The following is a 25,573-nucleotide window of genomic DNA, read 5'->3' as shown; positions in this document are numbered from 1 at the left end:
GCAACAGAGGTGGGCAGATTGGTGGATGCTGACAGCAGTTCAGTTGAAGGACCATTTCTGAGGCAGCCTCTTCCCATGGCAATAAACATAGCAAGGGCTTGGCAGGTTGCGTTGTGATGGATGCATTTTTTGCACTGATTTAAAAAATAGCCCCTTTCCTTGCAAGTGCTCCAGAGGTTGCAGCTGGTGAAGGGCAGATTGAAGGCACTGCAACCATAGCATAGCAGCATCGGGGCTGTGCCGACAACTCGGTGTACATGTGTAGACTTCTGTGCCAACCCCTCTTTGAGCAATGTTATCCCTTAATCAGCGAGGAGGCTAATAGCACTGCAGGTGCTTGGCCTGAAAGAAAAGGGAGGTGCCATCTTCAGTACCTGGATCAATTCCTGCACAGATTACTACAGAATTTGGGTACGACCTTAGTGACAAAGCTCTATTTGTGAAGAGGAAGATGTGCCTCAGCAAATACACACACATCCGTGGCACTGGTGTGCTCCCTTGAACCATCAGCATTTGGGATGCTGGGATGAGCTGTTGTAGTGACTTGTGCCTGTGGAATAAGACTGAAATACCCGGATATCAACTAAAAAGAGGTGGTATCATGACTGTTGCTGATTTTATTGTACTATCATCCAGAAGCTCCTGCTGCTGCTGGTTGCGTTGTGGTGGATGTTTTTGCATTGAGAAAGAAATAGCTCCTTCGCCTCCAAGCCCACTATCTTGTGCACAGAGAGGGCAGGGAGGATGTTGGGGATGGGAGATTGATGCAGGTGCCTTGTACAGGGCCTTTGGAGGAGTACATAGAAATGAGGCCCAGTCCTCCCTGTTTCACTTTGGTGCCTGAACACTGAGATTGCCTTTTAATGGCAGAGCTAAAAAGACTGACTGGGAATAAGCATGGCCTCTACGACACAGAAAAGCAAAGTAATAGTTGTTGAGATCCAGGGCTTGATGCTTCATAGAGTGTAAAGAACCTCGGTGTGTTCCCTGGTAGGATTAATACCTGGGAATCAAACTGGTGTACAACAGGAAAAATTGCACAGATTGCTGCTTGTAATTATTCTAGAATGGTGACAACATTTCAAATCCTCTTTGGGTTTGGAACAGTATCCAAATAATTAGTGGCTTCTGGGTCTCTGCTTCCCTCCTGCAGAGGGAGAAATAGCAAAACAATATTCTGGTGAGATTCAAAGTGGAACAAACCTTTGGATCAATGGGTTCAGGTGGTAGAAATCTCAGTGCAGCCACTTGGTCTCTGCAGTAGCCGCAGCTGCAGTGGATGTAGCAGAGACCTGTGGCAGACACTGCCTCACAGAAATGTCGGGGGGGTGGTGGTGGTGCAAATAAGAACTAGATTTCTTCTTCTGTAGTTAAGGGGTGGGGAAATACTTTTACAAGGCTATGCCATTTTTTTCGCAGTATTTGAGTTGCAGAAATCCTTGCCCTCTTGGAAGAAATCCCGTTGTGGCTCCTTGGAGATATCAGGAGCTGGAAAATTATGAGACCAAATGAAAATGTTAATTGCCTACATTCTCTGCACATGGACTGTCAGGATGACCTGTTTCCCTCGTGTATCTTGGTGATGGGTGAGCAGGAGCAGCTTCCTTGAGTGCAGGTGAAATTGCTGCTCAACTGCTTTCTCAGCATATGTGCCTTGCTATCTGCATTATCCTGATCTTAAAGCGAGCAGAAAGAATAAAGAAAAAGAAAGACAGGACAAAAAAAACTCTGGCATATCCAACCACATCAATGCACTGCCATAAACTTTGTGTCAACAAATTGAGTGATTCTAAGGTTACACTTTGGTCCGGTGTGGAGATATTTAAAACCCAGTCAGTGGCAATGCTTGGAGAAATAAAGGGTTTAGAAAACAGAATATAGCTTCATTTGGCACAGAGGAGGTGCGAGCCATATGGAGTCCAGATGTTCCCAGTGCTTTCTGAAAAGGTAACAAATCCAGAGTCATTGAAGGAGGAATTTCAGACTAAACAAATGAGAAAAATATGTGGCTGAACACAACAGGGCTTTTCAGTGCAGCCGTCTCTCTTGCCTCTCACCTTTTTGCTGTTGCCCTGTTTCGATGCTGTCTGTGGGAATTCTTTAAAGTAGAGAAACCAGCATCTTGATAGGCAGAATAGTGTCTCGGTTTCTTCCCTGGGTCTGTCTCAGCATCGGTATGCAGTTTGAAGTTGGCAGACAAGGCAAGGTGCCCCACTTTGAAAGACAGTACATTTTAAAAAATGTTTAATAGGTAGAAATAAATAGAAAAATAAATAAAAAATGTAAAACATTCTATTTATTTCTTTTTTAAAAATTCATATTCTCTTCCGTATGTTTATCTTTCCACTCCTTTCCTTCAGTATAGGCCTCGATAATTTCTCTTTGAATCCTCAGTGCTGAATTGTAACTTTTTGTCAATAATACATAATTCGCAATTGCAGCACATTGCCTCATTTGCATTTTACTTGTCAAGCAGCTTGAACACAAAGAGGTGGAGGCCCCAGCTCTGCAAACATCTATGCGTATGAGTAACAGTTCAATTAAGGAAAGATGTACATAGGCATATACTTGCAGAACCGATGCCTGCGTGTTCCACTTGAGGACAGTTTGCAAGTTTATGGCTTGTTCAAGTGGAGAACAGAGTCTGTGTTTGTTGAAAGCCAGAATACTACAGAAGCCGGACTTTATTGATTGAGTGACCTTGCTTTGTGCTTGCCTGGAAAACAAGTTTCTTTATAATTTAAACTGCTTCTGTACATGAAGAAGAAACAAGGGATGATGGAAAAAAAATAAGTATGAAAGTATGTGTGACAGGCAGTGCTTGGACATTCAGGACCATATTCCTCAAAGCCCCACACATTATTGCCAAGTCTTGCGCTGCCTGCAATTTTATCCTAAAATTGCCAGATCCTTAAATGTTGTGTCTTGCACCGTCTGGCTGGGGTATCTCCCAGCAGTAGCCTCATTCACAGGTGCAGACAAAAAGGCAAATTATATCTGTTGCCAGGGCAGTTATTTTGCTTGAGTTGAACAAGGGAAAGAGGAGTTATAGAGCTGCTCTTTAGTTAATTGAAATTGTTGTAGCAGTTAGGAAAAGCCCGCTTCTGTAAGCTGCTTGTCTGGCTGTACGAGCACGATGCTGCCTTTGCCCTAAGAGTGTGCTTGGTGTGGGGTTGTGCCTTGGGGCTCACTCCTGGACCTTCCTGTGAGGGACCGATGAGCCCAATCCATGGCAGAAAGGACGAGGCCTTCTGGGGAGGCCCCTGCTGATGGAGGTTACCCCAACTTTGCAGCCAGCTGCCTCCGTCTGCCCCAAGTTTGGATGGCAAGAGAAGTGTGACTGCAGCATCTTCTCATCGGGTTGACCTTGTCCAAATTAAGCGAGGAAATTGGTTTTCTGGAGGCATGCTCCTTGCATTTACCCTCATTAAGGCTTCCTGCTAATGTGAGTGTTCAGCAGTATTTTGCCTTTGCAGATTACAAAGCTAATGGGTGAGGGCTGCCACTAATGAATGGTCTCCTCAGTTTCTGTGAGCAGAGAAAAATACCACTCCACGCGGAGGATTTGGCCTGCCAGCAACACTTAGTGCTTCTGGATAGCTCTTGCTTTGGATGTTAATGAAGCACACGTACCGCAGGCCAGCTGCGTCCCAGTGCAACGCCTCAGAAGAAAGCGGCACAACGCCTTGGCCCTGTCAGCGCCCTCAGTGAGGTCCTTGCCCTCTGCTGGTGCCCTCACAACACCTTGCTGGGCATCGCAGACCCCTGTCAGTCACCTCCCTGAGCTGTTTGGTTCACAGAGCACGGCCATTTTGTCACGAGAGCCGGTTGGGGTTCAGCTGGCAGCTCGTGAGGAGCGAGGTCTCCAGCCGGGAAGCGGCGCTGAGCAGATGGAGGCAGGCTGGCGTGGGCGGGATTTCGGAGCACAGCTGGAGTGAGGAGAGCCCTCGCCAGAGGGTGGGATGGGAAGCATCTGGGGTGTTCGCTCTCGCACACTGTTGGAGGTGCTAGAAGCGTGGTAATGTGGGTAGTTGTCTCCCAGGCTGAGCTGCCCGGATTCCTTTTCGTTTGCTCTGAATGAATTAGAAAGCAGCAAAAGGAAGTATAATAGCATAAAAGACAAGAGTCGAAGTGCATCTTCTGTAAACAAAATAGAGTTTTCAAAGGGGTGCTTTCTATAAAGGCTTAAGATGTTTTGCTTTTTCATGTGCGGGCACTGCTTTAAGATGTTTTGGGTCTCAAGCTGGAATATAAGTTCTGCATCCTTGCCTGTTTAAGTAAGGTGTTGCTTTGTTCCTGCTTTCAAAGCTGTGGGTGTCTGTTTTGTCTTTTTGATATCCCAATTCAAGTGTGTGTCGGCACTACAGCAGCAGCCTGCTGGTGTTCTGCCTAGAAAACAATTCTTTGTACTCCCTACCTAAAACCAACAGTTTTCTGATAACTTGGGCTGTTTGTTTGCCATATGCCTGCTCAGGTAACATCTGTAAGGGTCTGTTGTGCTCTGAGCGGTATGAATACACCTGGTTTTGGCCCTGAAGCATTTACCATCCTAAGGTTATGAAGCCTGTCTAAAGTTTTTACTTGTCCTGTTTTCAGTGTTAGCTAAGCGTATCTGAGCTTGCGACTACTCATAGGAACATGGGGACGATGATCAGAAGCGTGGTTTAATAACTGTTGCCTTTGGGAATACTAATGGGGCCCTATTTTCCACACAGACTGTGTTTGCGGCATTCAAGAAAAGAAATGCCATTGGGACATTCAGTTTCTTGTCCTGCACATCCTTGGATTTTTCTTGATTCGTTTATCTGTTGTTTCACAGAGGCGATGCTTGCGCTGCTGATTCTGTGGAAAGATCATAGAGGACCATTAAACAGCCAAAGAAATGCTGTTGAGGATACAAATGCTGGTCTAGATTCAGTAACCCCTGCGTCTGACCTCAAATAAGTGGTGTGAGATTTGGGACGTGTGGACCTGCAGGCAGTTCTTTAGGTGTTAAAAAAAATTTTTGTAAATGACTGCAGCAGTGCCGTAATGCTCACCACCCCATGCTGATCGTGAACCTCACCCTTGAAACGTGTGCTTTTTGTGCATTGTGAAGCTTCTGTTAAATAACTTGTAATAATGCAAGCATTTTTACTTGGAGTTAGAAGAAGTCAGAAGGCTCTTCCAGAAGATTTCAGCAATAGAGCTGGGACAGGTGATTGAAGGGACTGAATTTATAGCAGTCAGGGAGTACTAATGATTGGAATAATGAAAGACGGTGCTTTCCATTGGAGATTTAATGATACAGAGAACAAGCTGAAGGCTTCCACCCTTGCCGTCAGGGTCCTTAGAGACACCAGGCAAATCTTTGTTCAGTGCAGAGAAAGAAAAAAAGAAACCACCCAAAATCAACTAAACAAACAAAAAAAAAAAAAAGGAGAGGGAAAAAAAAAGTTCTTGGACATCAACAGTTCCCCAGTTCTCTGGGGCTTTGTGCTGCCTGTTCAAGCGGAGAACCTGTACGGTGACCCAGATGGGCTATTTAATGAGATGTTCCTCTAATGAGGGGTTATCATTTTAAAGCTGAGAGAATAAAGGGTGAGATCTAGTTTCAGATGCTTCCTTTTTGGGTTTTACTGGGTATTCAGCTGTCCTACTTAAGGTGAACGTAACTCTGGCATTGCAGAGCAGTATTTAACAAAAGCAAATTTGTCTCTTGTGTTTCCATATTCCCTGGAATATTACCTGCTACAGATGTGAAATCTATTTGTTTCTTCTCCCAGGAGAAGTTACTGCTCTGTAGATGTTCAGCCAAGGAAAAGGCTACTAACTATGTTGGGAAACCTAACACGTAGACTTTAAGCCGTCCTTCTTATTGACACAAGGACAAGTTCACGCAGTGGGTGTTTGCGTTTCTTTTTTTCTTTTCTTTTTTTTTTTTGTTACAGGTTTTCTCTAGAATCATGGGGAAATCACTGTTAGCTCCCGTTATTTCTGCTTTCCTTCTAACTTTGCTGTAGTTTTTGTAGGTCTCTTGTCAATTTTGTGGAATAAATTGTATGCAGCCATGGGATAAAATCATGTGTGGTAGTGCACATGCACAAGAGAATAAAATCAGGATTGCACCAGTAAATTGAATCTGTCATTTCCTAATTTTAGAATGCTTGACTTTGTGACCTTAACTTCCCTTTAGTGTGGTTTGGACACACAATTAACTAAGTTGCTCAAAAAATTACATTTTCTGATTACATCATGTGCGGAACATTCTAACTGCAGTGAATCATTATACCAAAACTCTCTAAATTTTGATACCTGTATATTGAGGAGGGCAGTCATTTCTTTTCAATTCATTTTCTGCATGTGTTTGGGGTTTTTGTGTGTTTGTTTTTAAGATTCTTAGGTTGTTATTTAGTGCATATCTTAAAATATATGCAGTGTTTGTCAGCCATGTAATATTGGCCTTATGAGTTTTAATTTTAGTCCAGGTCATGCTCACACTGGTCACTTATATGTTAGTGATTGCTAGTAGATCCAGTATATTATAAGGTGTAGGTTAGTGGAGAGAAGATTGCATTTGCTGTTTGGGGCAATTTACAAAAAGAGATTTACATTGCTTTAAAAAGTCATTCCTTTGTAAAATCAGCCTTCATCATTTACAGCCTTACAATAAAGACAGAGAGCATGTGTATGTAAAACGTTTATAGAAACATTAAAATTGTAAGAATGGAAAGAAGGAATTCTCTCACATAACATCTCATTTCTAGTTGGTAATCTCCTCATCTCTTAAGCAATGGCTTTTAAATATCCCACAGTTTTGTAGCATAGCTCTATAAAACATTTGGTTCGGTGAAGATCGGAGCTGTACAAGGGGTCAGATGTGTGGCTATTCCCCCGTGTGCTTTCTTTCGGGCAATTTTGCTGTAAATATGATAATTCCCAGGGGTGCAAGGCTGGGCTGTATCTGCACATGCAGGAGAGCTGCAGAAGCACATGTGTTCTGGTGGAGGAGCACAGCTGTGGCTGCAGCCACGTTCCTGCACTCGTGTCAGATGAAGATGAGGAGAAACTACTCCAAAAAGCACATCTGTGGTTGCAAAACTTCCAGTGTCATTTTCACTTTTTTCCATTCCCCCCATCTCCTGCTCTCGTTGTTTCCTTACCATACTTGCCTGATATTTCCACCCAATGTTTTCTGGGTGACCCTACAGACAAGAGACAGCCTTGAAGTAAAGCCTTGCATTTCTTTTCAATTCACTTTCCGCAATGTTCTGATACACTTGCTTCTAACAGCATTTGTCTGTATGTACCCTTCACGGATTAACAGCTTTCTTCTCTGTGTATCAAGGCAGGAATAACATTTTGAGCTGAAGACTTGTAGTCTTTAAGAGTTTGAGCCATAGATAATTTTTTTTAATGGGTGAATCCTATTTAAGATGCTGAGCACAAATGCCATCTTTTCAGTTGGTGACATTATCCCAATTGGCTGTGAGTTATGGCCAATTACTCTATAAACCGCATCACTTCTTGTGAGATGGAAGTTGTTTTAATTACATTTTTTCCTCTGGAGCTGCTGCTAACTCCATCTTTCTCCTGTGCTGGATCACGCCATTGGCCTCTGTCAGACTTGTGTGTTGGCTAAGATACACCTGGAAGACCTGGGGACATTGGCAACGTCTGAATTTTGGAGGGGGCTGTTGTTAAACCATATATTGTTACCGTTTTTATTTGTTTTTACAGCAAAGCTGCTGCAGTGCCCGGCTACAGCAGTGAGCAAATTCTTACTGATCTGACACCAGCCTTTATGTTGAACCATGTACTTAAATCTGCATTTACTTTAAGTATTCAAGCTGCAGCTTGGTATAAAGACTTGATGATGTAATTATTTTTGTTGGCAAGCCCAACTCTTCAAGATGTTCCAGAGTGAATAGTGATGGAGTCTGTCAAGTACTTTCTTGAAATCTCTGAAGTTTATGATGAGTGAATTTTGCCATTCAGTGCTTTCTCCAGTGATTAGTCTTACAGTGAAAATCTGGTCAACACATGAGTTTTCAGGTCAAATTATTCACTCTCTTCCTCTTTCTTTCAGATTTTCATGGATATTTTTCTTCCTTTCCTTTTTTTTTTTTAAATGCTAAGATTATTTCCTTGAGTTCTGCAAACAAATTTTTTTTGTACAGTGAGGGAGAAAAGCACCTCTGAGAAAAAAAGAGTGGCAGGACGTGGTAATGCTCGCCAGGGGCCACACGTCCACAGCCTCTGCGCCATGTTACTGAGAGTGCCTGCTGCTGAGACTGTGGGGGCTCAGGGGGGTCAAGTGTTGGCTTATGGCAGTGACCAACAAACCCCATGATGAATTTTAGGCTAAATTCCATGCGAAGGCTTGTCGTCTACATGTGTTTTCAGCTGGGATTGTTAAACAAAGGCTTTGCAGAGATAAGTATGTTGTGCTGTAGAGCAAGAGGTCCTGTTTTCATGGGCTGCTTGCCTGCCGGCCAGCGTTGCTGGCATCTGCAGCTTTCCTTTGTTTTTTGGGAGTGAGTGGTTAGCATCCACCCAACAAGGTCTGCTTGTACCCGAAAGAGGAGAGGGAGGGCTGGATTTTCATTTTGGAGTGTTTTGCTCAGTGGCAGTCTCAGCGACTGTATGCGCATCGCTCCTTGTTTTTCACTGTGGTGATGGAGAGCTTAAACGGGTCCATTGTTTTTACGGTGGGCTTTAAAAACCAAAAAGCAGATGAGTAGGCAAATAAAATAGTTGCACTGTCTTTGATCTTTACTGTGCTCACAATGAAATCAGTATGAGTTTTGCCTTGTCTGAAACCTGTTTCTTATGGGCTCTGGTTAAGAGTATTCTGCTACATCAGCAGCCGAGTCATTTATCACTGTCCTTTAGCATTTTCATGAAACTTTCTCTTAAGAGTGAGAGGATGTGTCTTTTACTGTAAAAGAACGTCATGTTTAGAAAAAGATGAAACCAAGGAAATGCTGACACCAAAGCCCAAAATTTCAAATCAGGGTGCTGTGTTTTAAGTTGGGAATCGCCATCTTTCGCAGAAACGTTCATCTCTATTAAATCCCTCGCGTCATTTCATATCCAAAGCATGATCTGGATGGGGGTCACTTTCTTTTGTGGAGTAGCCCCATGGTGAGGGGGGCCCAGCCCCAGCGCTGCCCCTCCGGCACCAAACCCGCAGGGCTTGCGCTGTGCTAATGCCGGAAACACTCGAGCTGTTGGTGTGGTTTAAGAAAGAAGAATTAGGCCGCAAGGACAGCTTGCAGAAAATGGTCCCTTGTCCTGGGACTACTGAATTAACTCGTTTTGGACTATTTCTTGTTTTTATCAACTCTATTGATACGGGTTCTTTTTCCTAGTGCTGAATAATTTTCGCTGTCTTTCCTTTCCGTAGCAGACTGCATGAGGTTTTTTTTGTTTTTTTTTTTTTTTTTGGCATTCTCCTTTTATCATTTTTTCCCCCACAAAAGATGAAAGAGAAGCAGAAGGCTTTGATAGATTTATTGCCTGTAAATCTATGAAAGGTGCTACTAAAAATCTCAGGCTGAGTGGCTGAGATACCAGTGAAGATCCAGCTAAGAACCACAGATGAGCTGGTCAGTAAAAATCTCTGTGTTCAATGATTTTCCTAAAGCCCCAGCTCTTGGGATGCCGTGCTTTCATGATAATTTTTCCTCTGACGTGCAGAAAAATGTAATTTCTGTTTTTCTTGTTTGAAGAGATAAGTTTGACAACATGACTAGAGCTGAGCGTGTGCTGAAAGCTGTGAAAATAAAGCAGCAAATGAAAGGACTCGGTTTTACTCATATAAATGTATTTATTTTTAAGCCAGTTTCAGGATTTTTTGACATTTGGATTTCCCAATAATGAAATGTTTAAAAGTATCTTTGCGGCTGTTAAACAGTTCTACTAAGCTACTTCATAACATTTCACTGCCCTGAAATATTTGTTCTGTATGATTTGAAACGTCTGTGCTGTATGTTTTTTTTTCCTTTCCTCTGACTCTCCCAGGTAGGCCGTGCAGGTCTTTAATGAATATAAAACGTGCTTTTCTCCTCACATTTTTCTTTGACTTTTTGTTTTACAAGGCGCAGTTTTAAGAATTGAAATCTTAGACATCTGGATTTATTAAAGTCCACAGTGCTGGGAGAAGGGAGTATTTTTTTTAAGTGCACTTCGTTTTCACCTCCACATAGCAGAGTTGTCTTTGAAATGCACCCAAGGAGCAGAGCGCGCCTTTCTGTTACCGAGGCCAAATCATCTGTGTCCGTTTAAATACGCCACCACGAAGCTCCCATTTTCCATTTTCACTCTTCCTCTGGAGAATTAGTTGCTTTACAAACCTCCTGCAGGGGTGGTTGTGTAGCACAGTGCTTCTCAAGGTGCTTTCCAAGTGTGAGCTAACCAGGGCACCGTGCCTGGACAGGGCATACGTGGGGAGCAAAGCTCCTCTTCCTGGCCACCGCTCCTGTGCAGCATGCTCCTGGATTTCTCTGGTTTTTCATCATGAATAGTGTGTCAGGCTCAAAGTTGGGGCTGGTTTGGGATCATCTGTGGTGTAAATAAGGAGCAGTACCCCCAGCATCAGCATATGTACACTGGGGGGAAGCCACACTGTGTGGCATCAAGATGGAGCGTTGTTTCTTTACAAACCGTCACTGGATCTGTGTGTCAAAACACTGACTGCGTGCTTTCTTAATGCTGTGTGCTTCGGGTGGTGTTTAGCTCCGTGTTGCTGGGTTCGCCCAGGCAGTGTGTCTTGCACCAGCCATGCCCTGCTACCAACTCGTTCATTTATTAGAGAGGAGGAGGCTTGGGCTGGTGGATTAAGACTTCCGAACCTTGGTTTTGTTGCATGTGCCAATACCTCTGCTCTCATGTGAGGCAGCAGATTTAAAGCACTGAGCCTTAAATGTATCAATAGGAGAGCCCTAACCTCAACCGCCTGCAGAAAATTAATGCCCTAATATTTGTTAATTGCATTAATGATATATATTGAAAATAAAACCCTAAGTATCTTTGTAAATATTGTTTCCTTTATTACAGCAATGCGTCTCCTGTTATCGCAGTCATCTGCAACGGCATTTAGCTGGCGGTAATAAAGCAAGCCCAGCGATGTGCCTTTCTGAGCAGCACCGGCAAGGGGCTGGTTTGCACTTGTGGCTTCACAAACCCAGCAGATGCTCCCTGGTGAGCGCACCGGGGCAGCCCTCGCCTGCGTGCTGCAAAGCACAAGTCCCAGTAAACACTTCTGCCCCTTTCTGTGTGCTCTGGCGACCACAGCTTGCAAACCACAGCACCTGAAGATGTCACGTACGTGCCTCCAGCCTCCCACGGCTCTGCAGAAGAGGTTGGTCCCTTCTCACAGGCTCCAGTGCCTGTGTCACTGCAGAGATGTCCCCCACCGCCGTGCCAGCCTGTGGATGAGCTAGTCTAGTGCAGTGGTGGCAGTGCTGGCTTCCCCGTGCTCCTGTCCCTTTTGGTCCCGCAGCCCTACGGTTGTGCCATCAGCCTCTGTGCTGTTCCCCGCTGTGCTCGCAGACTCCAGGCTGTAGCTCACAGCATTTGGTTGGCGGCCAAAATAAACCAGCGGAGGGAATCAAATAAGAGCGGGTGTTGGCAAACACACACACGTACTGACGGGGAGCCGTTGCTGGAACAGGATTTCCACGGGCGGCCAGCTCATCAGTATTTTCCACCAGCCGAGCCCCAGCACAGCAGGCATTTTGCAGGCCTACGGAAGTCACCTTCCACATCCAAATGTGCCCACTCTGCTTCGCAGCACGTTTCCAGTGTGTCCCGCTGGCCTTCAGCCCGCCTGTAGCTCTTTAAAGCTAGATCTTCAGCTTGCTTTCAGGCTGATGGGGTTGTGCTGACCTGCACCAACTTAAGGTAGATATGATATTTGATATCCAGACAGGATATTAACCCCAGGTGGTTAATATCTTCACATGTGGACTGCAAGGGTGGTGGGATGCCATGGAGCTGTTAGCTCTGAGGATGTGTGTTGGCATAGGGGCTTGCAGGAGCCTGCGTGGCTGCAGCACTCAGGCTGCAACCTGTTTTTTGGGGCAAAACCCCAAACGAGTTGGGGTTTGCTGGGGTGTGAAGGCTCTGTGACCAGGAGGCAAACGGCCATTGTCCAGCTGAATGACAACAGAAGTGCATTTGCTTCCACCTAGTCTAGGTTCATGCCTAATAATAAATTTCTTTGGACAGGATATTGTCTTGGACACTGTCCTCTCTTGCTGAAGACCAGAATGTTCTAGCTGCCACCAAGATACTTAATCTTTCTCTGCATCAGTACTACATGTTTTGAATGTCTCTCCTTGCTTTGCTTCAGAGACGTTTCCTGGTTGGTCTGTTTTTAAAGCACCTAAATTAACATTTCCAGTGTAGTTAAAATGAGGTGCAAACTTGTGTTTAGGTCTCCAAAACTGTCCTCATGTTACCGCTATGCTTACTGGCTTGCTAGTATTAACTTGTAAAAAGAGGATGGTGGGTCCCATGAACATTCTTGCACCCACAGCTGTCAGATCATAGCCCAAAAGCATGCAGAGCAGTTTAGTGTGAGGATTGTTTTCCATCGTTGATGTTTTTATTGTTTTTCTTCTCTACAGCTGCTTGCTTTAATCTTGTATGTCATACTGATAGACCACAGTTCATGAGCTCCTTATCTCTCTTTGCTACATCATATTGCACTATGCTGCCTCTTGAATTATGGACCTAAGAACATTTTAATCATATTTCCACTTGCACATGAAAACCATTGCTTCATACTGCATATTTCCCATGATTCTGAAGCCATCCCAAAAACATTTTACCACTTTTCTCCTTAGATTTGCAAGCACTGTCCCTAGCAGTCATATTTTTCTTTGTTCCTCTCCCAGGATCTGAAGACTCCAGAAAGATGTTTTTGCTCTGTGAACAATTTAGATTGAATTTTTTCAAAATAATGTGAAGATCAAGGCCATGGATCCTATAAACCAAGTTCAAGGTGCTTCAAGAGGGCATCTGACTGCATCTGCGTCTATTTCCCTATCTCAGAGCATACTGGGGAAAGCCATACTGCTGGACTTGCCCTTCCTGAATTAGATTGCTTCTGAATCATTTTTGGCTTAAAAACTCTAGTGGGTGGGCTTTGTAAGTGGCAGCCTTATGATCAGTTCATAATCAAAACTGAGAGATAGTTTCCAGTTCCTCTTCCCAGCCCCATCTGAGGAAGAAAACCTTGTCTCAAAATTTCCAGTGTCTCTTTTATTCCATGATCAGGGCAAATGTGTCAAATTGCCTAGCTATGTTTAGTGAACAAAGAATACCACCTGAGTGCTGAACAAAGATGAAACCGCCTGAGGAAGGTACTTACAGATACGTTAAATGAAAAAGTTTCAACATTTTGCTGTTTTCTGGAAATAGCAAAAATAATAATTTCTACATTTAAAAAAAAAATAGGCTCACTTCTTTTTTGTCAAAATTCCTCTCCTTTAAATGTTGTATTTTAGTTCTCATACTGAAGGTTTTACCTCCTGTAGCTGTGTTTGTGGTGATGGGCCTATTTACTGTTCTGGAATATTGCCATTACAGGAGCCTTCCACCCCAGGAGATGGGGAGAAGGGAGGTTGTTTCCACCTCTGCTAGAATAAGAAAAACTTTCTTACTCAACAACCATTTTGAGCATCTGCTAAATCTGTCATTAGTCACCTAGAGACATGATTAACACGAGGAATGAGGAATTTGGGCCAGATGAACTGTCTTCTTTAGGCATACCTCATGTCAGAACAGCTGACCCACATGCAATGTCTTTCAAGTATCGTGTCAGTATGACATATAATGATGCAAGGGGAAAATGATACTGTTTCCCATTTAAATGTACAGTTTAGCTCTGCCTGCAAATAGTCTGTAGGTAGAAATGAGGTATATTTTTAGCCTTGAATATATATAAATATAAATGTGTATAAATATATATCTTTATATATATGTATATATACACTTGTACAAACTAATTCTTTAATGAAGCTCGTAGATCGCTCTTGGCATGCTGGAGCAGTCTCTGTGGCTAAGGTCAATGGCAGAGTGTTGTCCACTCATTGCTGGAGGCCACGAATCAAATGATTTAAATTGGGGAGCTCTGCCTTTTCACTAGAATGGAATTAAAATAATTAATTCCAAAGTTATTTTAGAACTAGAAATTTAATCTATTTTTGTTGGTTTTCCTCATGACATGCAGCTGAGACGATTAAAACTTGCTTGTAATTTCTGTAGGTCTTGCAGTGTTGTGCATTACAATTAACATTTCATGGTGTGCTTTTATGCTAAAAAAAATCACAGTTCTTTCTGAATCTGCATCTTTTTTTAAATATTATGATCTTCATAATTCTGTAGCTTTTATAATTCCCTGTGGTTCATATCATTGTTAACATGAAGAGATGTAAACCAGGGAGCATTGTGTTGCGCTTCTCCACAGAGAATGAGGTTAGAATAAGTACAACACTGGTTGCACTTGAAAGTGTAACATGTCAGTACTTAGAAGAATGTGGTTGGAATAAGTACAAGTTTATTTAGTTTAGTGGCTTTAACCACCTGTAGTGAAGACTAGATTTTTCTTCAGTTTTTCCAGTGTCCTTTAGAGTACGTGCTGCTCCTTAGTCAGCTCGTCTGTTATGCAATGCTGTCCCATTGCAGCCGAGTCTGGGTGTTTCAAAACATCAGTTGGATCCTTTCAGTCTGCTTAAAAGAGAAAAGGCTAAATAAAACCAGAGGACGAGATGTAACAGGCAAGGCGGTTAGCATGGCCTACTGTTAAGGCTACATGCTGATTATCATTATACTTCCCAGATTTCAGTTGCTTCTAATATGCTCCAACTGCATTTTACTTTTTCTAGGGCAGATGTTTCCCCCCAGCTGATTTAAATATATATATATATGTGTGTGTGTGTGTATATATATATATATGTATAGATGTGTGTGTGTGTATGTACATATGGAGAGATTTCAGTAGAGTTGGCTCAGGCATTTTCAACAAGGAGGTTGTGGAGGGGAGCGGGACCCACATCACCCCACAGTTCGTTCCCCTTCCTAGTTGTGGTGCTGGTGTCCTAGGGAAGGGCTGGCAAAGCGGCGCTCGAAGATGGAGCAGGTCCATAGGGCAGCCCAGGCACTACCGTGGATGCTGCTGCGGGCACGTGTGGGAAGAGGTGAGCCCACGAGGAACGGCATCGTGCTTTGCTCAAAGTAGAGGATGAATGAGATGTGGGTATGCTGTAGACCTCACTGAAACAAGAGGATGAAATACTGAATATCTGTTTCTTCCTTAACTGTTGTTTAGTAGGTGCACTGCAGAAAGGTGTGACAGAGAAACGATCGCGTTCCTTTACTATAGGGTTTTTGGTGTTTGTGGGTCTGTATGTGAACGTCTAGGTGAAGAAGTGGAGGAGATGAATAATGCAGAGGTTCGTATCTGAAGATTATGCATAAAGTGAAAACAGGGTTTGACCTTTAACTGCTCTGAGAATAAATGTGCAGTCTTCTCTGTCTGGGAAAAGTAATAGAGGGCATCATTTTCAAAAAAAAAAAATGAATTAGGTATTTTAGGAATAAGACTGTATATCTTGATGTCATAACATTCAAATTCCACAAATGGATACTCTGCAAGGATCAAAGAAAAAAATTAAACCTCTATAAAATAATTTTAGAAGTCTTTCTTCAGTTAAACTGGTAGCCCCATAATGAGTTCATGCACCTGAACGCAGCTTTTATTGTAGTTGGGTAGGGGGAAGAGGGTGTCCATCAGCTCTGTAAAATCTGTATTATTTGAAAAGGGTTCAGCCAGCCAATTGGTGGGGCAATCAGTCATAAAAGTGTGCCAGAGACATGTTCTAATGTCTATTCTTGTAAATTTTATTCATAGTCTGTAATGATTTTACCATATATATATACATACTTAGGCTAACCTTTACTGGTCAGAGCTGATTTATTGCTGTAGGTATCTATATCAAAGGTCTGGATGGCGAAGCACGTGCTATTAACAAGCCATTTCTACTTAGTAAGCCAAGTGGAATTTCTGAAGAACGTAAAGGTTACTTTTAGAAAGGACTGTCACCTGGCCAGCATCCAGGCTTTCCAGTCAGTGAAATTTTTAGGCAAATAGTTGGCTTTAAGCACATGGTGAAATCCCATTGAAGCACATGCTGAAGGCAGAGCGCTAGTTACTCTTTTGCTGAAGGTGGGAGCCGGTACCACAACATGGCTGGGGGTGGGCAGGGGGCTGCAGAGCACATCCTGCACTGGGGTTATTAACTGCTTATATGATGGCCGTGCTCCTGCACCCCATGCCTTCAAGGGTGGGTGGTTTTCCTGCTGCTGCGATAACCGGTTTGCTCAGCGCTGCCCTTCGTGGTGTGGGCGAGGGCTTGTGGCGATGCGATACTGCCCTACAGCCAGTAAATAGCAGCACGTGTTTCTAAAGCAGCCTCTCACTCTTTGCTTTCATTAAGCGTGGGCTTTCATGGCGAGGGTGGAGCGGCTGGTCTGATAGTCATCTGCACAAGCAGTTGAAGGGAAATTCTGATGACTTAGCCTTTACTGTGGGCTCGGCACGCTCCCGCTTACCCTGAACTCATCGCTCGGGGGACGAAACCCCGACCTGTACCAAGTCAGTCAGCGCTCTGCCAGAGCCACCTGCGTTTCCCCGCCGGGGCACGGCAGTGCGTGGTGGCCATATGCTGTTGTTCATGCCTCCCATCGGCCTGCAGTCCGCAGTGCAGCCCCCCGCGTGGGGGAACCCCACCACATTACGCCCCACCGACTCTGGGTTTCACTCGTTTTATTTATTCTTTTATTTTATTCAATTGCGTGTTCGTGCGCCCTCCCAGGGCCTCTTGGGGTTGGTGATTGAGGCCTTCGGGGCTGAAGGCTGGTCTTCATACAACTGGACCATCCACTGGGACGGAGCCAGCACTCCGGTGTGTGCGGAAGGTGGCTTACAAATCATACAGTGAGCACCCAGCTCCACAGAAATACGTGTAATATTCCAGTCAGCGAGTTACCCTGCCCTGGTAAGGTCAGATGTCTCACTGCTGTGAATTCCTGTAAGGATGGCTTCCATAAGCACTGGCACATGTAGCTGGCTCCCGAGCACAAAGACCACGGAAACCCCGTCCCCCTCTCCTCTGTCCCGTCTGTGGCTGCTGACACCATGCCCGCCTGTGAAATGCAAAGGATTCGGTTGGTAACTGGTTTGGGAATGCCCTGTATTCTGTCTGAGTGCTGAATGTCTGTGCCATCATGTATTATTCATGGATTTTGAACAAGCTGATGATGTTCTGAGGCAAAAGGAGGAATTTTGGCAAACAATTCCTTCTCCTGCAAAAGACATACTAATCTTTACAAATACTGAAGCAAACAGAGGAGGCATTTTTTAAGATATCCTACTTTTTCTTGCCAAGTGTATTGTATAGTACTCAGTGCAACTGCTCAGAAATTGTGAGCACATCGGTGTTTTTGAAATGATGGGCCCAACCCTTGAAGGGATCTGACGCTTGGTGCCCATGCCAAACGAATGGCAGTGTACAGAGAACGCAGTGGAAAAATGCTCTGTCGTATCAAGCATTTCATACTGCCTTCCTATAGCTGCAGAACCTGGTGCAGGAGTCTGGATAGCAGGTTTGCAAAAATGGGGAATTATGTGCTTGCATGGGGTCCAGTCTCATTTCGAGAGGTCTACCCCTGCATGGTTACAGGAAACTCACAGCTCATAAAAACCAGACGTGAGCACATACCTATTCAATAATCCTTGATGAGCTGCATTTGTTTATCACATAACGGATGAGCCTTGATTTGGTTTGGAAAAATGCCTTATCAGCACAGTTGGGCTTTCGTGCCGTGGTCACGTTAGGGCTGATGAACAGGAAGTCGTCTGTCGTGGCTGGGCATTTTGGGGGGCTGACGGTTATGAGCGATGGAAATTACGGGCTCCAGGAAAGCGTATTAAGCTCTGAATCACTGAATCCTCTTGTTCTGCTGCTATCAGCTGACAGGTCTTTTTTCTGTGAAATAAAACCCGCTAGCACATCCTTTGTCATTTTCAGTGACTCAAAGGCTTAGACCTTCTGCAAACTCTCAGCCTAATGGGGGATTTTGCCTGTTTTTAGACAAGCCCATCCTTGCATGAGTTAGTACTGCCGTCCGTTTCCAGAGTCCATATTTATTCCAGTGCACATCCTTGTCCCCTCTCGGTATGTTTGCCATCCTGAGTGCTGGCTGCGATGTGGAAGAGGCATCTCGCGCTTAAGCTACCTGCTGTAACATCCGAATTCATCTATAAGCCCCCTTGCTAGCCAGCACTGCCAACACATTCATCATTCTATTTTCTTTCTGCGAATTCCTCTCGATCTGTGAACTTCTTCCTGGTATCAAGTCACTGATGGCAGCGTGTATTGTATTTATTTGCATGTAGCAAAGAAGAAAGATGATAGCAGTATTTTGTATTATTATTACTTATTTACCTGCATGCCTCCTGTCAAAGAGTGTGATAGAAAACCTTTCTCCTCACCATCTCTATTTCCAGGGCAGCATAGCGTAGACCAGGGTGAGCCGCCGGGTGCTCTGTGTGAAATAAATGCAGTGTGTCAGCTCAAACATCTCTGTGCCAAAGAAATCCCAACTTGCACTGGAACTTTTATGGTCGCTGTGACAGTGGAGTAGTCTAGCTGATCACAGCCTGCTGTTGAGCAATTTTCCTGTTGTGAAGTCGATAAAACACCACGTCACAGTCAACAGAGAGAGAGGTGGTGAAAATCACAAGTAGGTAAAGGCACATCAGTCTCCTCACCACAGAGAGGCAGGGGAATGCAGCTTTGCGTTGGCTGCTGCTCGCCCTGCCATCAGCACGTGCTGACCATCCAGCTCATGGATTAACAACAGTAAGCAGCGACCACAAGGGAGAGACCTTTAGGGACCTGGGACACAAGGAGATGGATGGATCTCCATTACTTTTCTTGCTTGTGGATCAGCTTTTTTTTTTTTTCGTGGTGGTTTTGAGGATTTTGAAGTTTTCAAATTGATTTTGGTGGGACCAAGATTTTGCTTTCTTTATATCCAAATAAAAATGAACGTAAAGCTGTAGCTGCTGATCTGGGAGTTTAGTTTCTATGTTTAGTGGGATCTAATCTTTTGATTCTTCTTTGTTTTGTAATTTATATCCTAAACAATCAAATCCATCCTGTGTTCCACTTGGTTGTGCACCACTTAACTGCTTGGTACTAGCAGAATATATCCTAATTTAGTTGAATTGTTGTTACTTCAATGCCATTTAAAGCAGCAGTGATTGCCACTCATTATCATTAGGCTAAAACGATTGCCTTAGAAGGCTCCTAATAAGGAGGAAGTCCCAATTAAGTAGAATGTGTTGTACTAACAAACTCCTTACAAGAAAAGATGTCACAGCCCTGTGTAGCAATATAATTCTATTATCTTGCCTTTCTGTAACATCTGTTCTAATATCTCACAGAGGTATTTTGCTTTGGATAATGATCATCCGTTCTGGCTTTTGATGAAATCAAATCCAACTCAGCTGGGGTACTGCCCTGAAAACGATCGCACATACTTGGAAAAAACTGCTCTCCAGATATGCAGTTACTGAAATTTCCAGTTGCGAGGAGCCAGAGACAAAATTGCTAAGACAAAACCTCCAAACTTGGCCAGATGAAATAAAAAAGTTGTGCTTGTGTAGCTGAGAGGATTGTTCTTTGCAGTTGTTCTGGAAGTGAAGTTCCTGCTGGTAGGAACCCAAAATCTACAGTTTGCACAACTTCTGTTTGTCATTTATCAACAGTTGCTGCTGTTGATAAAGTTTTTGGCTGGTTTTTTCAGGATCTCAATTCTTTCATTTTTAAGCATTTTTTCATTTGCTCTTCTACTGATTTTTCCAGGAGAGAAAGGGTGATCTCTTGTGGTTAAACAGCATAACTAGAGGCCTTATCTCTCTCTTCTTGGTTTTCTCTGATATTTCTTATTTCACCTTGAATTAGTTACTAAGCTCTGTAGTGCTTCACTTTCACTTCATCTATAAAACGGACATGAATATTACTTTACCTGCTAAACATCAGTCAGGAGGCGAAGTGGAAAGCGGGTAATGCTTCTTAATGTCTTTGGTTAGTAGGTGTTAAAGACACACAAAGCAATATTACTTTGCATCTGACATCTTTACAGGGTCTTGCATCTGACTCCTGTGCCTCTTCCACACTTCCTTGTTCGGGCGGCTTTGCCTGCTCTGAGACTTTGATTAGGGAAACTTTTTATCGCCTTGTAGCTTTCCCAAGTGCTTCGCATTTTCTCCATGCAAAGCCGCTCCCTGTTATTTAACCGGGCTGGAATGTGTGGAAAGAAGACACTTCGCACTCCTTGCCTTGAATGCTTTCCAGGTCTTCAGTGAACTGAAAGCACTGGTTGATATGATCAGCATTAAGATTTTCCCCATGGTCTCATTTCTGTAAGGAGAAGCCAAGATGCTTTCCATCTGCCTTGCCTGTCAGTTTGACAGGCTGAGTGGAGGTGTCCTGGTGCAGGTTGCTTTGAGCAACAGAGGGTTTCTTCCCAACCTGGAGCTTCTGCATGGTGGGTTTTGTCAGCTTGAATTCACCATCTCCTCTGCAGCGGCATCAGGATGCCGAGGTCGCAGTGCTGGTGTCCGCAGCGTGCTTTGAAATCCCTTGTGGATCTGGACAGTGCATCTTCCTCGCATGCTCCTGCCTGCCACAGCTACCAAATGTGGGATCAGGAGAGAGATTTTCTGTGTGTCAGAGTATCAGCCATGTGGGGTTTGCACCTGCTGAAATGTGTTGCTTTTGCAAAAGTCCTTGGCAATAGTTCTATCCCTTTTCTTTCTTTCCAGTAGGCTTTTTTGCTGTAGATCTCAAGATTGCTCTCTGGTGCTGGGAAATACTTTGGTTTGTGAGCTTGTGGAAGAAAAGGGATCTTTTGATTGTATGTTTTATGAACTTCTGAAGTTTACAAGATTCTGTATGACAGCAGAAGACTTGACTCAAAGACCTTCTAGTCCTTAGGAACACCTGTCTAAAAAATCAAATGGCTATAATAATTCAATTGAATTCCGTCCCCTGAATGTAGTCCTCCTAAGCGAGGCCAGCATTCACTGGAGCGATGTGCAGCACCACATTTTGGGGACTGTTCAGGGTTAACTACCGTTTTCAGGCTCATTTTGTAGAGCAATTTGACTGATATCTGCCCTGCACACTTAATCTCTATAAACTCTTAGAAGAATCCAGCTACTCCTTGCAGTGGGAGTTTAAACTATTTTCCAGATAGGTACGTTTGCTTAAGATGTAATAGATAGATAAAGAGGAATGTCAAAGATACTTTGAATTATTTGCTCCTGAAAATAGGAGCCCTTCATGCAAGGAAAAAAAATATAGCAGCAAAACCTTCAAGTTTCTATCCAGACTGTAAATAAATATATCGAGAAAAATGTGATAGTCTTTCCAAAGCAAAAAAATAGTAGTACCAAAATGTATGAGAAATGCTTTATAGTCTTTATGGTGCTTATATTTTTAATCAAAACAAACACATTTGTGTTAGGATTGTGGAGGATATGAAGTCTGCTTGCCAGTCCTGGCATATGGGCAATGTAGGGGCCAGCACTTTAGGAATCAGCTATTTTGCAACACTTGGAACAGCTGGAATGTAAATAGATGCAGATATATTTCTAAATAGAAGGATAGTGGAGGAGGCTTAGATTTTTTTGATGACTCCTCTATATTTAGGTGAAATTTGGGCTATGGACACCTTCGTTCTCCTGCCTTCTGTCCACTGCTGCCCGGCGCTGAATTTGGGGCGTTTGTGGGGTATTTGCACACTTCTGCCACGCTGCAAGGACTGCGCAGGCAGCTCCGTGGCAAGCTCCGAAAAGGGCGTGCAGGAATGTGTGTGTATTTGTGCCAAAATCTGCCTTGTGATGGAGGGTGGTGTATCAGCCCGGCACAAGAGCTGGGAATGTGCGTGGGGAAACCTAAACAGAGTTACCGAGAACCCCTGGCTTCAGAAGAGTTTGCAGTGAGGATTTAAAACAATTGCACCTTTTACAAGTTGAGGCATCTTCGGTCTTAACTTTGTCGATTTGTGCAATACTTCTTTGGTTTGGGATTTTTAGGTCTTTGGGGACTGAGCTCTAGCTTGTGTTTCTAATGAGCCCAGAGAGCAGGAAAAATGTGGAGTGTATTAATCGTACATCAGATCTTCCCTACGATGTTTTTTTTGTTTTTGTTTTTTCCCCTGGAGATTTGGGAGGGGAGCATTAGGAGCTTGTCACTACGTTCTTTGGCTTGCTGCTGATTTTAAAGTATTTTCGTTGTGTTTCTCCTCAGTCTGTTACCTACAGACAGCAGGGCAGGATGAGGCCAAGGGCAAACTGAAAACAGCAGCTCATAAAGCAAACTTTGGGTTTGGCCCATTCTCGGTGTGTCTCCTTTCAGACAGATACCTGCCCCAAGGATCTGACAGCCGAGGTTACACAAAACACCCCAAAGGGTGACAAAAGCCAAATACACAGGAGTGCTTTGGTTGTTTCCCATTGCTCCAGTGATTCATAGCAGTCATAAATGCAACGTATGGCTGCCATACATCACGGCAGGGCACAGAGCAGCCAGGGGCATGTCGAACAAGTCTGGCCCTGCATTCATCCTGCAACAGCTGACTGCTTGATTTCCACTCTGGTGAATTGGAGGGAAGATAAGGGATAAAATATTGGGCAAAGAAGCGCGCAGGGCTGAGTAACTGTGCAGAACAGAAGGACGTTTAGCAGTGCCAAGCGAGAGAAAAGACAGATACTGCAGCTTATTTCTGAAGATACTGCACAGAAATCTTTGTTTTGGAATGACAGATAGCATCAGCAGCAACAGTCGAGAGAGCAAAAAAAGCAAGGGAAGAAAGTTCTGTTTTCCAGGCTGTTGGAAACGTGAGATCCTTACCTGCGTGTCAAGTATAACACAGCGAAGCCGTGGCTGACAAGTGAATAATGCCAATCAGCAGGGAATTAAAATAAGGAAATTGAACTGTAGCCAAACCAGTGAAAGCTGGTGATGGCTATTTAAATGTTTCTACTTATAAAGAAGACATATTATAAAAGTTTTCACTTTTTCCCCGTCCCTCTTTGACTTGCCAAGCTCCCTCTCTTCTTGCGGGGGAGCAATTCCCTTCCGTAGTCTTCCATCAGCACGTTTGAGCTTTACAGGAAATACTGAAAAAACAGAGCAAGTTTTCCTTCCAAAAAAGCATTTTAGTGACATTAGTGATCGTTTTTGGAGAGAACGGTTGAAGCTAGAAGAGGGGCAGAGTTGTGTGCCAGAGCCATGCAATTCCCTTTCTCCATACTGGCGAAAACCAGATCCGATGAAGCAAAATGATGAGAATTGTAAACAATCTTCCAACGCACCACGGGTCACCTGCTGTGGTCAATTATAGTTGTGAAGCTGCTGTGTATCAGATGTTTGGCTATTGCATGGTTTTACTGATCTCAACCCCAAGTGAAAAAAAACCCTTTGGTGTGACATATCCTATAATTTGCTAAGTTTTCTAACAATGGTACATTTTGCATTTCATTTGCACTTTTCTTCTGAAAACCTAAGAATACACTCCCCTCTCTAAAGAACAGAGTAATTAATCATCAGGGCTGTTTGTAAGGGAAAGCCTGGCTGTGGGAACGGAATTAGAGACAAAATAGAGAATAAAATGTCCATATGCCACGGCTTTCATCACTCAGAGACATCTCCTGGGCATCTTATGTTTTTTTTAAACCATTTAAATCTTATTTGTAAAGGTATCTTAAAAGAGTGTATTTTTCCACTCTTAAGGTGTGTTTTCACTGAAGAATATTTTCCTGTTGGATTTTTTTTTTTTTTTAAAGGTGGCATAAAGCTATTTGTACTTTTCAGAAGTCTTGTAGAGTCGATCATTTACACATCTGTTTTCTGCAGGGAAAGCTCTTCCAATTTTGCCTTAATTTCTATCCATTAAAATTAGGAAGAGTAATCTAAATAAATGAGAAATATTTCCGAGAGAGAAATCTTATTAAAATACGCTGGCAATTCTGCATTTTAAATCCAGGTGTTGCGCATCTCGAGATCTGGACGTGCACAGAATACAAATGTCGATTGGCACACTAAATGTGAAATGCAAGGCAGATGCCAGGCGATCCCAAGAGAACTTGGAAGGCTTGTTTGATAGCTTTTGATTGCTGTCCCTTTTTATCCTTCACCTCTGTGCTTTCAATTCTTTCGTCCCTGGTGCCGCGTCAGATGTCCGGCTCTTTCTCTCCAGGGCACTCCCCGCAAGCCGTACTCCTCACCCGCGACCCTCCACACATGCACGTGGTTTGCCTGCAGTTGCTACAACCCTGGGCCTGGAGCCAGGGCTGGGATTACGGCTGCTGCTGCTCTTCCATCCCCAGTGTTCAAGCAGGCTATTAGGGAATTTGTCCTGGTATTGCTGTCATGGGAGGGGGAGCCTGGTTTAGCTTGCTGTCTTACGGCCGCGGTGCACGAGACCTTTGGTCCCGGTTTCTCCAGCGTACACCCCCTGCTTTTTGGTTTGATCATGCACGCTGAGCCTGTGTTGCCTCTTTTCTCCCAGGATGGGTGTTTTTAGGTCTGTGCTGCAAGTAGGACTTTTAGGCTGGACTCTTTGCAGGCAGGGAGGAGATGGAGATGAGGCTGGTGGAAGAAACAAGGTGTTTTATACCTATTGGCAGAACCATTGGTTAGTAGAGTTAGACGCCAGTTACTTTCTGAGCTGGGAAACTCAGCGAGTTCTTCCCTCTGAAGACACCAGATATGCACCTCCTTCTTAAAGCATTTTGTAAAGTTATTTTGTGAAGTGCTTGCTTGTCCAGTAAGGGTAGAACTTCTCCCCAGCGCTTAAAAGGAATGAATAGTAAAAGCTAACTGAAAAAAATACATTTCCTATTCTATCTTCTTTTCAAAGCAAATTGTTGCAAATCCCACAGTCAGAGAGAGGATGGAATTTAATTGCCATAAAGAGAGCTTGCTGTCCAAGCTGGACTTCAATGCATCTGTTACACAGGGATGGTAATGAGCTGTTCGCTCTTGTACGTAAGTTCTGTTTTGTAATATGACAGTGATTTTGATTAATAAACGTGTGTCCTCTGTCTGCACCTGAGGGGTTTGATAGTGTGGCAAAAAAGTGACTTGTTTCTGCATGGATGTGTGTGACATAAGGTTTTTTTACATCAGTAGCTTTGCTTATGCCCTCCCCCATAAAAATTCACTGCTGTGAGGGCTTCTGCATAGTGGGCTTTTGAAGCTCACGCAGTTCAGTTGTGAGGAGTTGTATTTACAAAAGAAATGCAGTAGACTCATCAATGACACTGCAAGCACCTTGACACCGTCCATTATTTTGGCAGTTGTCACTGGAATTCCCTGTATAGGAAAATCCTATAAATGTATCATCCCTTTCATACCCTATTTTAAAGTCAATCTGTAAGAATTCTGCTGCTGAGATACCATTTTCCATTAAACTCGTATGGTTTTGCAGTAGTTTCTCGAAGGCT

At 43.7% G+C, this 25,573-nt stretch overlaps 1 protein-coding gene across 2 annotated transcripts in view; it reads left to right on the top strand.

Annotated features, from left to right (window-relative positions):
- BTBD11 (BTB domain containing 11) overlaps positions 1–25,573 on the top strand; it is a 166,409-nt gene that overhangs the window by 65,756 nt on the left and 75,080 nt on the right. The window lies entirely within an intron of this gene.

The sequence above is a fragment of the Cygnus olor genome, chromosome 1 (genome assembly GCF_009769625.2).
Source record: "Cygnus olor isolate bCygOlo1 chromosome 1, bCygOlo1.pri.v2, whole genome shotgun sequence".
NCBI classification, from domain to species: Eukaryota; Metazoa; Chordata; class Aves; order Anseriformes; family Anatidae; genus Cygnus; species Cygnus olor.
This window is presented reverse-complemented; position numbering and strand designations above follow the sequence as displayed.